This window comes from Macaca nemestrina, chromosome 12 (genome assembly GCF_043159975.1).
Source record: "Macaca nemestrina isolate mMacNem1 chromosome 12, mMacNem.hap1, whole genome shotgun sequence".
Lineage (NCBI taxonomy): Eukaryota > Metazoa > Chordata > Mammalia > Primates > Cercopithecidae > Macaca > Macaca nemestrina.
This window is the reverse complement of record NC_092136.1, coordinates 71,098,401-71,111,433: the sequence shown is the minus strand read 5'-3', so window position 1 is coordinate 71,111,433 and position 13,033 is coordinate 71,098,401. Positions and strand designations below refer to the sequence as shown.

The 13,033-nt window shown below is 47.2% G+C and overlaps 1 protein-coding gene and 1 pseudogene across 9 annotated transcripts in view; both read left to right on the top strand.

The window, feature by feature from the left end:
* LOC105468693 (nuclear mitotic apparatus protein 1) overlaps positions 1-13,033 on the top strand; it is an 80,373-nt gene that overhangs the window by 31,911 nt on the left and 35,429 nt on the right. The window contains exon 1 of one of the 9 annotated variants that reach the window (XM_011718920.3): positions 8,022-8,238. The exons of 5 other annotated variants lie outside the window; for them this stretch is intronic. The gene's annotated coding sequence lies outside the window, so the exon portion shown is untranslated. Of the gene's footprint in view, positions 1-8,021; positions 8,239-8,468; positions 8,616-8,886; positions 9,104-13,033 lie in introns of those variants that run through there. 3 more of the 9 variants (XM_011718924.3, XM_011718929.3, XM_011718915.3) reach the window with 3 other exon arrangements.
* LOC112424469 (U6 spliceosomal RNA) lies at positions 2,077-2,176 on the top strand (annotated as a pseudogene).

Below are 13,033 nucleotides of genomic sequence, written 5' to 3'. Positions count from 1 at the left end.
TTTGGGGATGGGTCCTAATAGGGTAACACACAGTGTGCCTGTTTCTAGGAGATTTGCTATTTTTTGGAAAGAACACCCTAACTAGTGATGTTTTGACCAGATTCTGAGGAGATGAGTTCTACTACAAGATTTGTTGTTGAGAGTGGTATCCTGTGGAAAGAATCATGGGAATTTTTGGAGTGGAAAGGTACTTTATTTATTTATTTATTTTAGAGACAGGGTCTCACTCTGTTGCCCAGGCTAGAGTGCAGTGGCACGATCATAGCCCACTGTAACCTCAAACTCCTGGGCTCAAGTGATCCTCCCACCTTAACCTCCCAAGTTGCCAGTACTACAGACACGCACCACCATGCGCAGCCAATTTTCATTTTTTGATATATATTTACTTATCTATGTATCTATAGATAGATGGATAGGCAAATATATATATATACACACGCACACACACACATATATATTTACACACACACAAATATATATATATATATATATATTTTTTTTTTTTTTGAGACAGGGTCTCACTATGTTGCCCACACTAGTCTCAAATTCCTTGGCTCAAGTGATCCTCCGATCTTGGCCTCCAAAAGTGCTGGGATTACAAGCATGAGCAACTGTGCCTGACCCTGAAAAGGTACTTTAGAGCTGATCTGACCCTAGCTTGGGTCTCAGTAATTTGCCTCTGTGACTTGCATTAAGCCACATCGCTAGTAAGTGACCCATCCCCCCTCCAGGGGCTTTCAACACCAGATCTGGTGTGTTTTCTACCATCATGGAGGCTGTCTGCAGTAAGAGTATTCCCCCTCCGTTTCAGGTTCTTTCGCATTTCTTATAATTAATTCTGTGTTTGTGAGCAAACGTGCTAGATATGTTCATATGTTGCCTGTAGGGACAGAGCCGTTTTACTCCTCTGTGACAGTGAAACAGGGTGGAGAGGTTCTTAGCTGTTTTGTAGAAAGGCCTTCTTGAAAGAGAACTGAGTGGGCCTGTTGGATGTTATAATGAATCCTCTCTGGGTTTTGATTTGCCCTCTGCTTTTCTCCCCAGGAAGCCTCAGGCTTACCAACACTGCCTCATTAATTAGCCACTATCCTCTGGAGAGGGAGAATGAGGCCATGGTAAATAAGCTCAAGGTCAGGCTCCTGAAACAGCAGTCCTTCCCTTTAGCACCAGCGTTTCCTTACAGCCTCCCCCTCTCATCCTTGAGATATTGCCAACATCCCTTCTAGTAGAAGGCTTTTCTTGGTGTTTGCTGTTTTCAGAGGAGTTTTGGTTCTTTAATGTTTGTAAAGCTCTCGGATTCTCAGAAAAAAATTCTTTAGTGATTAGTTTTGAAAGTGGAGGTGTTTGATTATTTTGATTAAGAAGTTGATTTTCGGCCTGGTGCGGTGCCTTACTCCTGTAATTCCAGCACTTTGGGAGGCCCAGGCAGGTGGATCACCTGAGGTTAGGAGTTCAAGCCCAGCATGGTGAAACCCCATCTCTACTAAAAATACAAAAAATTAGCCCAGCGTATTGGCGGGCGCCTGTAATCCCAGCTATTTGGGAGGCTGAGGCAGAAGAATCGCTTGAACCCGGGAGGTGGAAGTTGCAGTGAGCTGAGATCGTGCCATTGCACTCTAGCGTGGGGACAAGAGCAAAACTCTGTCTCAAGAAATAAAAAAAGTTGATTTTCATGAGGAAAAGCACACGGCTTCTTCGATTCGCTGAGAATGTGCTAGCTTTTATTAATTCACTCAATGATTGTCTGTTTAACAGCTGTAGAGAATAATATAGGCTAACTGGGTACAGTGGTTCATGCCTATTATCCCAACTACTCGGGAGGCTGAGGTACAAAAATCACATGAATCTGGGAGGCAGAGGTTGCGGTGAGCTGAGATCGCACCACTGCACCCCAACCTGGGTGACAGAGCGAGACTCCATCTCAAAAAAAAAAAAAAAAAAAAAAGGATAATATAGGGACAAGGTAGACAACTTACTATTTACACGACTAAATCATTTAAGTCACCTAATTCCTGAGCCTCAGAGCCTCAGATTTCCTCATTTTTAAAACTACCCAGTGCTCGCTTCGGCAGCATGTGTACTAAAAGTGGAACAAAATAAAATAGGAACCATACAGAGATGAGCATGGCCCCTGTGCAAGGATGACATGCAAATTTGTGAAGAGTTCCATATGTTTTTTTAAATTTTATTTAAAAAATAAAGTAAAATAAAACTGCCCAATACAATGCCTTCTAGTCTTTTCTCTGTCACTTATGTCCTGGCATCATAAAGTTTATCATTGTCGTTGCTGTTACTGTTGTAATTCGTAGCTAATCCAGAGCGTGTCCCCTGCGGTCATCTTGTCTAATCCTCTGGACAATCTGTAACTTTTTTTTTTTTTTTTTTTTGAGACGGAGTCTTGCTCTGCCGCCCAGGCTGGAGTGCAGTGGTTCAATCTCGGCTCACTATGTTACCCAGGCTGGTCTTGAACTCCTGAGGAATTTGAACTCCTGAGCTCAAATTATCCTCCCACCTTGGCCTCCCAAAGTTCTGGGATTACAGGCATGAGCCACCACACCCAGCTCCAGTCTTTTTTTGTTTAAACTTTCAAAAATGATAATATAAATCCTGGTACAATGACATATGCCTGTAGTCCCAGCTACTCAGGAGACTGAGGCAGGAGCATCACCTGACCCTTTGAAATAACCTTTGTGCTCCTAACCAGTCACCACCCTCCTTCAACCTCTATCTGAACTCTACTGAAATTTATTTATTTTAATTTAAAATTATTTATTTTTCTTTTTTTGTGACGGAGTCCCACTCTGTCACCCAGACTGAAGTGCAGTGGCACAGTCTCAGCTCACTGCAACCTCCTCCTCCTGGATTCAAGTGATTCTTTTTTTTTTTTTTTTTTTTTTGAGACGGAGTCTCGCTGTGTCTCCCAGGCTGGAGTGCAGTGGCGTGATCTTGGCTCACTGCAAGCTCTGCCTCCCGGGTTCACGCCATTCTCCCGCCTCAGCCTCCCAAGTAGCTGAGACTACAGGCGCCCGCCACCACGCCCGGCTAGTTTTTTGTATTTTTAGTAGAGACGGGGTTTCACCATGTTAGCCAGGATAGTCTTGATCTCCTGACCTCGTGATCCACCCGCCTCGGCCTCCCAAAGTGCTGGGATTACAGGCTTGAGCCACCGCGCCCGGCCAGATTCAAATGATTCTTGCCTCAGCCTCCCAAGTAGCTGAAATTACAGGCTCCTGCCACCACACTCAGCTAATTTTTGTATTTTTAGTAGACATGGGATTTTGCCACGTTGGAAAGTCTGGTCTTGAACTCTTGAGCTCAAGCGATCTGCCCGCCTCAACCTCCCAAAATTCTGGGATTAAGGCGTGAGCCACTGTGCCCAGCCCTCCCTACCAAATTTAAAGTAATTTCTTTCCTTCCTTCCTTCCCTTCTCTTTTCCTTCCTTCATTCCTTTCTCTCTCTGTCTCTCTCTTTCCCTCTCCCTCTCCCTCCCCGACCCCCAACGCCTTTCTTTTCTTCTCTTTTTCTTTCTTTTTTTGAGATGGAGTTTCACCCTTGTTGCCCAGGGTAGAGTGCAATGGCACAATCTTGGCTCACCACAACCTCCGCCTCCCGGGTTCAAGCGATTCTTCTGCCTCAGCCTCCCGAGTAGCTGGAATTACAGGCCTGCACCACCACACCCAGCTAATTTTGTAATTTTAGTAGAGATGGGGTTTCTCCATGTTGGTCGGGCTGGTCTCGAATTCCCAACCTCAGGTGATCTGCCTGCCTCAGCCTCCCAAACTGCTGGGATTACAGGTGTAAGCCACCATGCCTGACCCTTCTTCTCTTTTTCTAGAAAGGTTTTACCACTCCTTTCCCACTCTTTTGGGGACAGTAAGAATCAGGCAGGAGCCATGTGGCTGCCTGCTGCCTGTCTAGGCTGTGAGAGGAGCTGTGGAAATTCTGCTGCTGCCACAGGCGGGAGGAAGAGGAGGGAAATGCTGGAGAAACTGGCCAGGCTCCTTGGGCTGCCCTGAAGAGCTGGCCCAGAAACTTGGCAGCTTTGCAGAGGGGTTCCAGGGGAAGGTTCAGCCTTTTAAGAAGCTGCACAGCTGGAAGCTGTTGCCTTGAGTTTAGAGCAAGGGGCCAGGCTGGGGAGACTTTTTGAGACAGTGTCAGTTCTATCTGGGCTAGGAAACTTCAGGGCTGACCTATTGCCGTATGTGGCCAGGACAGTTTTAGCAGGCCTCCCTCCTATTTTCGCCTTATACATTTTCTGGAGCATTGATAATGCCAGTCTTTAAGTTTGGCCAGGCCTGTGATGCCTCATGCCTGTAATCCTAGCACTTTGGGAGGCTGAAGCAGGCAGATCACTTGAGCCCAGGAGTTTGAGACCAGCCTGGGCAACATGATGAAACTTTGTCTCTACAAAAAAAAATACAAAAATTATTCAGGCGTGGTGGCACGCACCTGTAGTCCCAACTACTATAGAGGCCAAGGTGGGAGGATTGTTTGAGCCCAGGAGGCTGAGGCTGCAGTGAGCCATGATTGTGCCACTTGCACTCAAGCCAGGGTGACAGAGTGAGACTCTGTCTCAAGAAAACAAAAAACAAAACCCCAAACAATTATGTTTGCCACTTTGCTTTTCTATAAAAGTTTTGGTATCTGCTTTGCTTTTGCTTTCACGGTGCTCCTTTGAATAAGAACTTCTCTTCCTGCTAATAGTGATTGGTAACTACAGACTACAAATCATACAGTGGGAATAGCCTACAGGGCCTGGAAGAAGCAGCAGGGTCATGGGGAGCCTACAGCAATTATCCTTGGTCTGACCCCCACCCCCATCTCATCCCAACCGCCCACCACAGTCATTCTCTGGTGGCCAGAAAGTTGAATTTGTAAACCTGACATCCAGATGTAGTTTGGAGAAGCAGATTTAAGGAGTGCTAGTGTGCTAGGTGTTATGGGGGATCACAGAGAGAGAGAGGTAGAACTGGTTATGCCCTTGAGGAATTTCCATTCTAGATGTGAAGACAAGACTTTCATGCATATACACATAAGTGCCAAGAGTAAGAGGTAGTTACATTTTTCTTACCACCAGTGTAATATAAGATTATTAAAAATAAATGCAAGGCCAGGCATGGTGGCTCACACCTGTAATCAGCACTTTGGGAGCCTGAGGTGGGCAGATCACAAGGTCAGGAGTTCGAGACCAGCCTGGCCAACATGGTCAAACCCTGTCTCTACTGAAAATACAAAAGTCAGCTGGGCATGGGGGCAGGTGCCTATAAATCCCAGCTACTTGGTAGGCTGTGGCAGGAGAATTGTTTGAACCCAGGAGATGGAGGTTGCATTGAGCCAAGATCATGCCATTGTACTCCAGCCTGGGTGACAGGGCAAGACTCCATCTCAAAAAAAAAAAAACATACAGCATAGAATGTCCCCAAGTGAATGTTCCCTACAATCTAACTCCTCCCCCAAGGTAACCCCTGTTAGCTGTTAAATATTTGAGGAGTTAGGAATATTAAATCAAATGTATTAAATACTTGAGCTGGACCCTAAAGTAAAACCTAGAGAGGCAGATTGATGGGAAGAAGGCAGACAGACAGAGGATCCAGCCTCCTGCTCCAGGCAGAATACCCTCTCTGGCTTCCCAGACAATTGGTGAGCCAACTTCTGTTTGGACACCTTGGTGACAAGGGACCAAAATGCCAAACAGGAATTAGTCTGCAGGAAGCACCCATCCATGCCTTACATGCTAGCCAGTGTGTTGGACACCTTATAGGTGTTATTGAATTAATTTTCATTAATTTTCATCACTTTTTTATAACGGGTGTCTTTATTCTTATTTTACAAATAGGGGTACTAAAGCTCAGAAGTTTCCTGCCAACATCAAATAGTTAGCAGCATGTGGTAGAGACTTCTACCATTTACTTGCTGTGTGATCTTGGCAAATTATTTAGTCTCATAGCACAATTTCCTCCTCTCTAAGGTTGGGTGATAAAGGTACCTACTTCATAAGGGAGTTTTTAAGATTAATGAGTTCGTACATGTTAGGTCAGTAGAATAGTGTCAGGTACACAGTATGCACTCAGTAAGCATTAGCTACTATATGTCTTTCTGTCTATCTATCTATCTGTCCATTTATGTATTTATTGAGACAGAGTCTTACTCTGGCACCCAGGCTGGAGTGCAGTGGCATGATCTCTGCTCATTCCGTGTTCAAGCAATTCTCCCATCTTAGCCTCCTGAGTAGCTGGGTCTTTGACACTAAAAAAGACACTAATTTGTTTGTAAATCATGATGTTTTACTGGTTGTCTTATGTGTAAAACATTTTAGCCTGTATGTTATAAACTGTAGCCAATGATTGTGACCTCTATAGTATACCTCCTAGTAGAAAAAGACAAAGACAACTCTGGGCCAGGTGTGGTGGTTCATGCCTGTAATCCCAGGGCTTTGGGAGAAGCATAGAATTTTTAGAGAAGAATTTATAATAATGCTGTGCCTAGGCAACATAGTGAGACCCTGTCTCTACAGAAAAAAAAAAAAATTAGCCAGGCATGGTGGCACACACCTGTACTCCCACTACTTGGGACGCTGAGGCAGGTGGATCACTTGATCCCAGAAGTTTGAGGTTACAGTGAGCTATAATCTTGCCACTGCATTTCAGCCTGGGTGACAGAGTGAGACCCTGCCTCTTAAAAAAAAAAAAAAAGAAAAAAAAGAACTCCACTTGGCTAATTTTGTGTTTTTGTGTTTTTGTGTGTTTTTTTGTATTTTTTGGTAGAAACAGGGTTTCGCCATGTTGCCCAGGCTGGCCTCTCAAAGTGCTGGGATTACAGGCATGAGCCACTGTGACCCACCAGCTACTACTTATTATACTCTGTTTTCTCTCTTCTTCTGACATCCTGTCATCTCCTCAGTTTAATTCTTCATATCATCCCTCATACTTTTCTCCCCTGTACAGTTCCTCTCTCTGCCTCCTGTCCGTTCTTTACCCTGTCTCCACAATGTCTCTCACTGTAGCTTCCACCTGGGTTCAAGTGATCCTCCCACCTCAGCCTCCCGAGTAGCTGGAACTATAGGTGCGGGCCACCACACCCGGCTAATTTTTTATTCATGAAATTTTGTAGAGATGGGATCTCCCTATGTTGCCCGCGCTGGTCTCAAACTCTCGGGCTCCAGTGATCCACCCAAAGTGCTGGGATTACAGGTGTGAGCCGTTGTGCCAAGCCCCCTTTCCATTCTTTCTTACCCTCTTGTGTGCCCTCATTACCTGTCTCCTGACTGCAGCCTCCTGACTCACCTCATTGCTGCTGGTCTCATTCAGGTATATATCATAATAAACTTGGGGCACCGTTTTTGTCATACCACAGCTCTGTGTTAATAACAAACAAATAAACTTACAAATATTTGATTCCTTGGTTTGAGGTTCAAGATCCTCCTAGCTCTCTGACCCCACCTCACTCTTCAAGCCTTTTCTCCTACTGCTTCCATGCCTCCTCTCTGCTTCTTCTTCCTCCCCACACCCCTCTGTTTCCATCTGGGGAAATGCTACCTGTGTGTTTCAAGGTCCAAATTAAAATGGCACTTCATTTTCGTAATCCTTCCCTACTCTAAACTGGTTAGAATTTTTCTTTACAGCTTTTATGGAAAGTAGTACACCAGTTTGAAATTAATCTTCAAGTCACATTTCATATCTCCTGTGGAATTACAACCTACCTCAGTGCAGATGCTGGGGCTTAATTAATTCATCTTTGTATACTTCCTACAGTTTCCTATAGGAGTGCCTTACACATAGTAGGTGCTCAATAAATGTTTGTGGCATAAGATTAGGCGGTGTCTGTTGACCATCTGGTGGGCTTCCCTTTCAACCTTGGTGATGGTCGCTATGTAGTGGGGGGAAATGCTGTGGTTTTGTCTTCTAAGAGTCAGACATCTTTTGTTTTCAGCCATGTAGGAGAAGCAGAGCCTACAAGTCCCGGTGCCTGCGTCTGTTAAGGGCTGCAGCCAGTGCCTAGAGTACTCGGTCTCGTGCCTTGGCCCCTCAGCCCCTCCCCACAAATGCTCAGCGGAACAGGGGATTAGGTTCTGGCAGCACAGCTGGGATTTTGGCGGCCATTCCACAGCCGACAATAGCACGCAGCACAGGACAGCGCAGGCCTGTACTCCAGGGCCAGAATCTGCCTGGGCTTCTTGTTTGGGTGGCGGAGGGGGAGGAGCGGGCACAGCACGGCATCCTGGCCTTGCCACGCAGAAGGTATGGGCTGGAGAGATTCCCTCGGGGAATGGACTTAGGGGGTGGCCGTGTCCCAGAGCAGGGCAGGCGGTGCCCATGGAAGGTGGCAGGGTGCTTTGTGTGTGAGCGGCGTGGTTGTGCTTAAAGACACAGCCTGCCCTGGGGCCGGTAGGAAGCTGCCCCCGATCAAAGGGCCTGCATGTTGCTTGTTCTTCAAAGCCTCTGTTCCCGGGTCTTCCTCCCTGCCCTGCGGTCCGCCAGGCAGGGGCTGATCTAATTATCAGGACAGCCCTTGTCCTACCCTTCCATTGCTGTCCAGAGAGATGGACAGATTATTACTGCTGCCTTAAACTCTGGGTGGAAAACAGAGCGAAGGGGGAGTGTCCGGTTGATCCCAGGTTTGTCAGGCAGGCCACTGTGAGATGTGTTTTGTGTGTTTATGCCACAGTTTGCCTTGACTCTTGCTGCTGTTGGAGTTCTGTAATTTTGCCTGCCTGCTTGTGCCTTCACCCGCAATCCGCCACCCCCATTCGTCCTGCTTTTCTTGTTCGTGGACCAAGCCTCCAGCCTTCCCCTTTGCAGCCCCTCCTCTCCAGTGCACCCCCTCCCTCTGGGCCCCACCCCCACTGAGAGTCCCCTGCTTGCTGTCGCTCCCAGATCAGGGAAGCTTGCTGTGCCTTTAAAGAAAGCAGACTCCTGGCTGTGACGCACTTCTGGCTGTCAGCCAGGAAGATCGCTCCTGCCAGGCAGACTGAGAAGAAAACCAACAACTTTTCTTTTGTGTGTGGGGTTACTTTCCACTGGCCCCCCCTTCCTCCTCTCCTTTCAAGATTTAAATGCTAATGGCGGATTAAAACCTGTAGATGCGTTTGGCTTTAGGAGTCTGGTAAGGCCCCCCTGCACCGAGACTTTTTCTTTCTCACTGTTTCTCTGGGTTTTTGTTCAAACATGGAAGAGGGAGTGGGGTGGATTCTCCCCCCTCACCTCCCTTTCCTGCGCCATCCTTAAAGGGGAGGGAGAGAAGAGGGAGAGCAAGTAAACATACTCAGAAACAGGCGCTGTGGAGTAGAGCTTGCCAACATCCGGGAGCTGGCGCCTTTCAGAGCAAAGGGTTGCTTTCTTTCCCCCCTTGCCTAGATGTCAGCATGTTTTTGTTCAGAGAAGGAAAGCGTGTGCGCCTGCCCGTTGAGCTGTAGAGGCAGCTCATGAGAGGGCTTCACCATTTCTGCGTGAGGCCCTGGGTGTGTGAGGCCCTGGGTGTGTGCGCGGTGGTGGGCAGTAAAAAAAGGGTTCATTTTGTCAGCTAGTAGGGACCAGGGTGTGTGAATATAGTGGTGGGGGCCCAGGTGAGTGTGTGTGTGTAAGTGTGTATGTACACGCCTCTGTACAATACATGGCTGCGAGCCTGGTTGCGGGTCTAGTTCCTGATTGCAGCTCTTTTGCCATAATCCTGATCTGGACCCTCCAGAGCGTGGGGAGAAGGGGCAGACATCAGTAAGCCACTTTTGAAGAAATCAGAGAATCTTGGTTTCCCCTGCAATCCCTCTGTTGTTCCTCTCCAGGGCCTTGGGGTTCTGTGCCAAACTCTAGGCTACAAAGATGGGGTGGTCTGTTAAGAGGAGGAGGCCTGAGCCCAAGCTAGTCCCTTTAGAAGGACCAAACTGGTTTGCCCCTGACCTCAGGAAACTCTTTGGACTTGGACCAGATGGTCTACCCAGTCCTCCCCAGGAATTGAAAAAGATTGTTTTTCTCTGTATGGCGTCTCTTGGAGCCACTGGTCCTTTTGCCTTTTATCTTCTCAGAGGCAGGGGATGTACTAGCGTATTTCCTATGCTGTTTTTATAGCTTGTTAGCCTAGGGCAAGGTGGCTTGGCCCCTCTGGGGTAACCTGCCAGGTGAAGTCTGAGTGTTTGCTTGCATGTGCCTCCTGACCTATCTGTCCCAGAGTTGGAGGAGGAGGAGGAGCCCCAAGATCAGGATTTTCACTCTTTGCATGTGAGTGTCTCTCAGATGGGTATCTTTCTAAGAAAGGGGTACAGAGCATGGAATTCTTAGGCTACAGGCAGGCAGGGTCTCAGGGTAAGTGGTAGTAAATTTTGCAAGTGAGCACTGGCGCACAGATGGGGCAGCCATTTCCTTTGTGAGCTGTGAGGCTGTAGTCCTTTGGAACTATCAGGTGGAGAAGGGGGTGGGGTTCTGGGAAGGACCCTTTGAGGTGGGAGCTTGTGTGGGCTTTGGGCCCTGAAATTCTGGGAGTGGGAGTTAGCACTAAGAGAATGAGGGTTCAGCAGAAGCAAGGGCCCATGAGCTGACAGATACGTGTAGTTTAACAACTCTCTGGGACCAAAGGTCACTTTGGTGTTATCTTGAGGTAGGGCTGGTGTTCCCTTGATGGGCAATAAGTGGCTAAGAGGCAGTCTCAAAGAAGCTGGCACCCAGGCCAGGGCCGGGGTAAGGAGAGCAGTACTGCTGCAGCTCAGACCCTCTGGCCTTTGGCCTATCACTTGTTCTGTACTTAAAACTGAAGCTTTTTCAGAACAGACTCCAGAGCTCAGCAACTTGACCCTCTGGTCCCGCTTCTTGCGTCTGAGCAGGTGGTTTATATTAGCTTCAGCCCTGGTAGGAAATAATGGCTAGACTTTAACTCTTTAAGGTCCAGAGAGGGTACAAGCAAAGTGGCTGCATGTCTCTTTAGTGTCACTTTCCTTATCTTGATACTTATTTTCTGGAAACAGAGGAGTTACTATAAATGTGGGAATTGGTCCCGATGCCGGGGAGCTGCCTTGTCTCAGTTTGGGAAATGTAAAAAGGATGCAGGGCCTTAAGTTTATAACGTAACTGCTTCTGTGTCCTTGGTTACTTCTTGAGACCAGGGAAAAGAGAGGGTGCCTTACCAGCTCAGTGAGGCCTCTGTTTTAGATTCTGGGGGAATTTCTTTCTCAGAGAATCAGGTAGATGGGAACTCCAAAGGTACCCTCAGAGGGCCTGGCCTTTTGTTTCTTTGTTTATTGAGTGAGGGTTGCGGGGGTGCCTGATCCAGCTGGGGTGGATCTCAGCAGATCCTTCTGTGAAATGGTTCCAGGCTACCATTGCAAGGATCTGTTTTTCCATCAGCATCACCCAGTGTACTGGGTGGGGCCTGCCTCAGATTTCAGAGGGAGGGTGGGGAGGATGGTACTCTGACTGGGAGCCCTTGGGTTCCCAGCCAAAGTCTGCTTAAAGCTATAGTCCCAATGTAGAAGACTTAGCTGTGCTCCTGGCTTCAGTTATTCCTTACCCAGAGAAAAGGGAATGGCTGGGGCTCTCCTGAAGGCTCTCACCCTGATATTCTAGCTCTAAGAAAGTACCTCTTTACAGGCTTAGACCTGAAGAGCAGACAAGGTCCTTCAGGAGTTCCTAGTGGTGAATATTGGGTTCCTCGTATTTCTGTGCCTGGGGAACACAGAAAAGAATATTAGCCTTGACACTCATTTTCTTAAGCAGTGGAACTAGTTTTAGACAGGCTCTCCTGGGAGGACCTCAGGGTTGTATGTTTTGCCTCTGAGATGAAGAGGTTGGTTAAACCTCAGGACATTTTTAGTAGCACAGCTGTGAATCTTTCAAAGGGGGCAAGATCTGCCTACAGTTGCAAATAAAATTTCTGACTGAAGTGTTGGGCCTCATCAAAAAGACTGCAAGTCTATAAGCAGCAGTGAGGATGGGGGAGAGGTGATCTCAGCCTCATTCCTTGTGATTTAATAGCTCAGAGGCCTTTTTTTAAAGAAGCCCCAGTTGAGTGTCTGGCTGTTGCCGCCCCACCACAGAGCCAAGTGTGGTCCCTCAAGCTTTAGTTTTGTCAACCACAGAAAAGCCTTATTGCAGTGCAGTACTTGGGGCTATCTGCATCCATCCATGCCTGTCCTCAAGGGCTATACAATCTTGCCCATGGATAGAGCATACTTGATGATAATCATCCAAGACTGAGGAACATAAGCCCCTTAGCTTCTTTGCCCTCCTGAGAGCTCTCTTAACCATTTCATTTGCCCTTGCCAAAGCCCAGGTGAATTGGCTCATTTCCAAGACTGATGCTGGCATGACATGTGGAATCATGTTGGATTATGCAGGGTCAGGAAGCACTTAATTGTAATTAGCATTTAGTTATATTTAGCATTTAATTATTTTCTTCTATTAGTGCTTCATGTATGTTTAATTTTACTCCCTCCCCTGCTATAAGCCCCTCAAAGGCAAGGACCATGTCATTGTCTCATTTTCTGTGTAGCTTCTAGCACAGGATGATCACACACACACACACACACACACACATATATATATATATATTTTTTTGTTGTTGTTGTTGTTGTTGTTGTTTTGAGATGGAGTCTCGCTCTGTCACCCAGGCTGGAGTGCAGTGGCACAATCTCAGTTCACTGCAAGCTCCGCCTCCCGGGTTCATGCCATTCTCCTGCCTCAGCCTCCCGAGTAGCTGGGACTACAGGCGCCCGCCACCTCGCCTGACTAATTTTTTTGTATTTTTAGTAGAGACGGGGTTTCACCGTTTTAGCCAGGATGGTCTCAATCTGCTGACCTTGTGATCCACCCGCCTTGGCCTCTCAAAGTGCTGGGATTACAGGCGTAAGCCACCACTCCCGGCGAGGATGATCATATTTAGGGACTAAGAAAATACCTTTCGGTTGGCTGATAAACAGAGTATACTTGGATAGGAAGGACCAAGAGATAATGGGGAATGAATTTTCAGATTTTTGTATCTCTTTCCCTTACTAGACAGTGAGCACCTTGTGGGCACGAATGGTGTCTTTCTTGATCCCCAACTTGCATA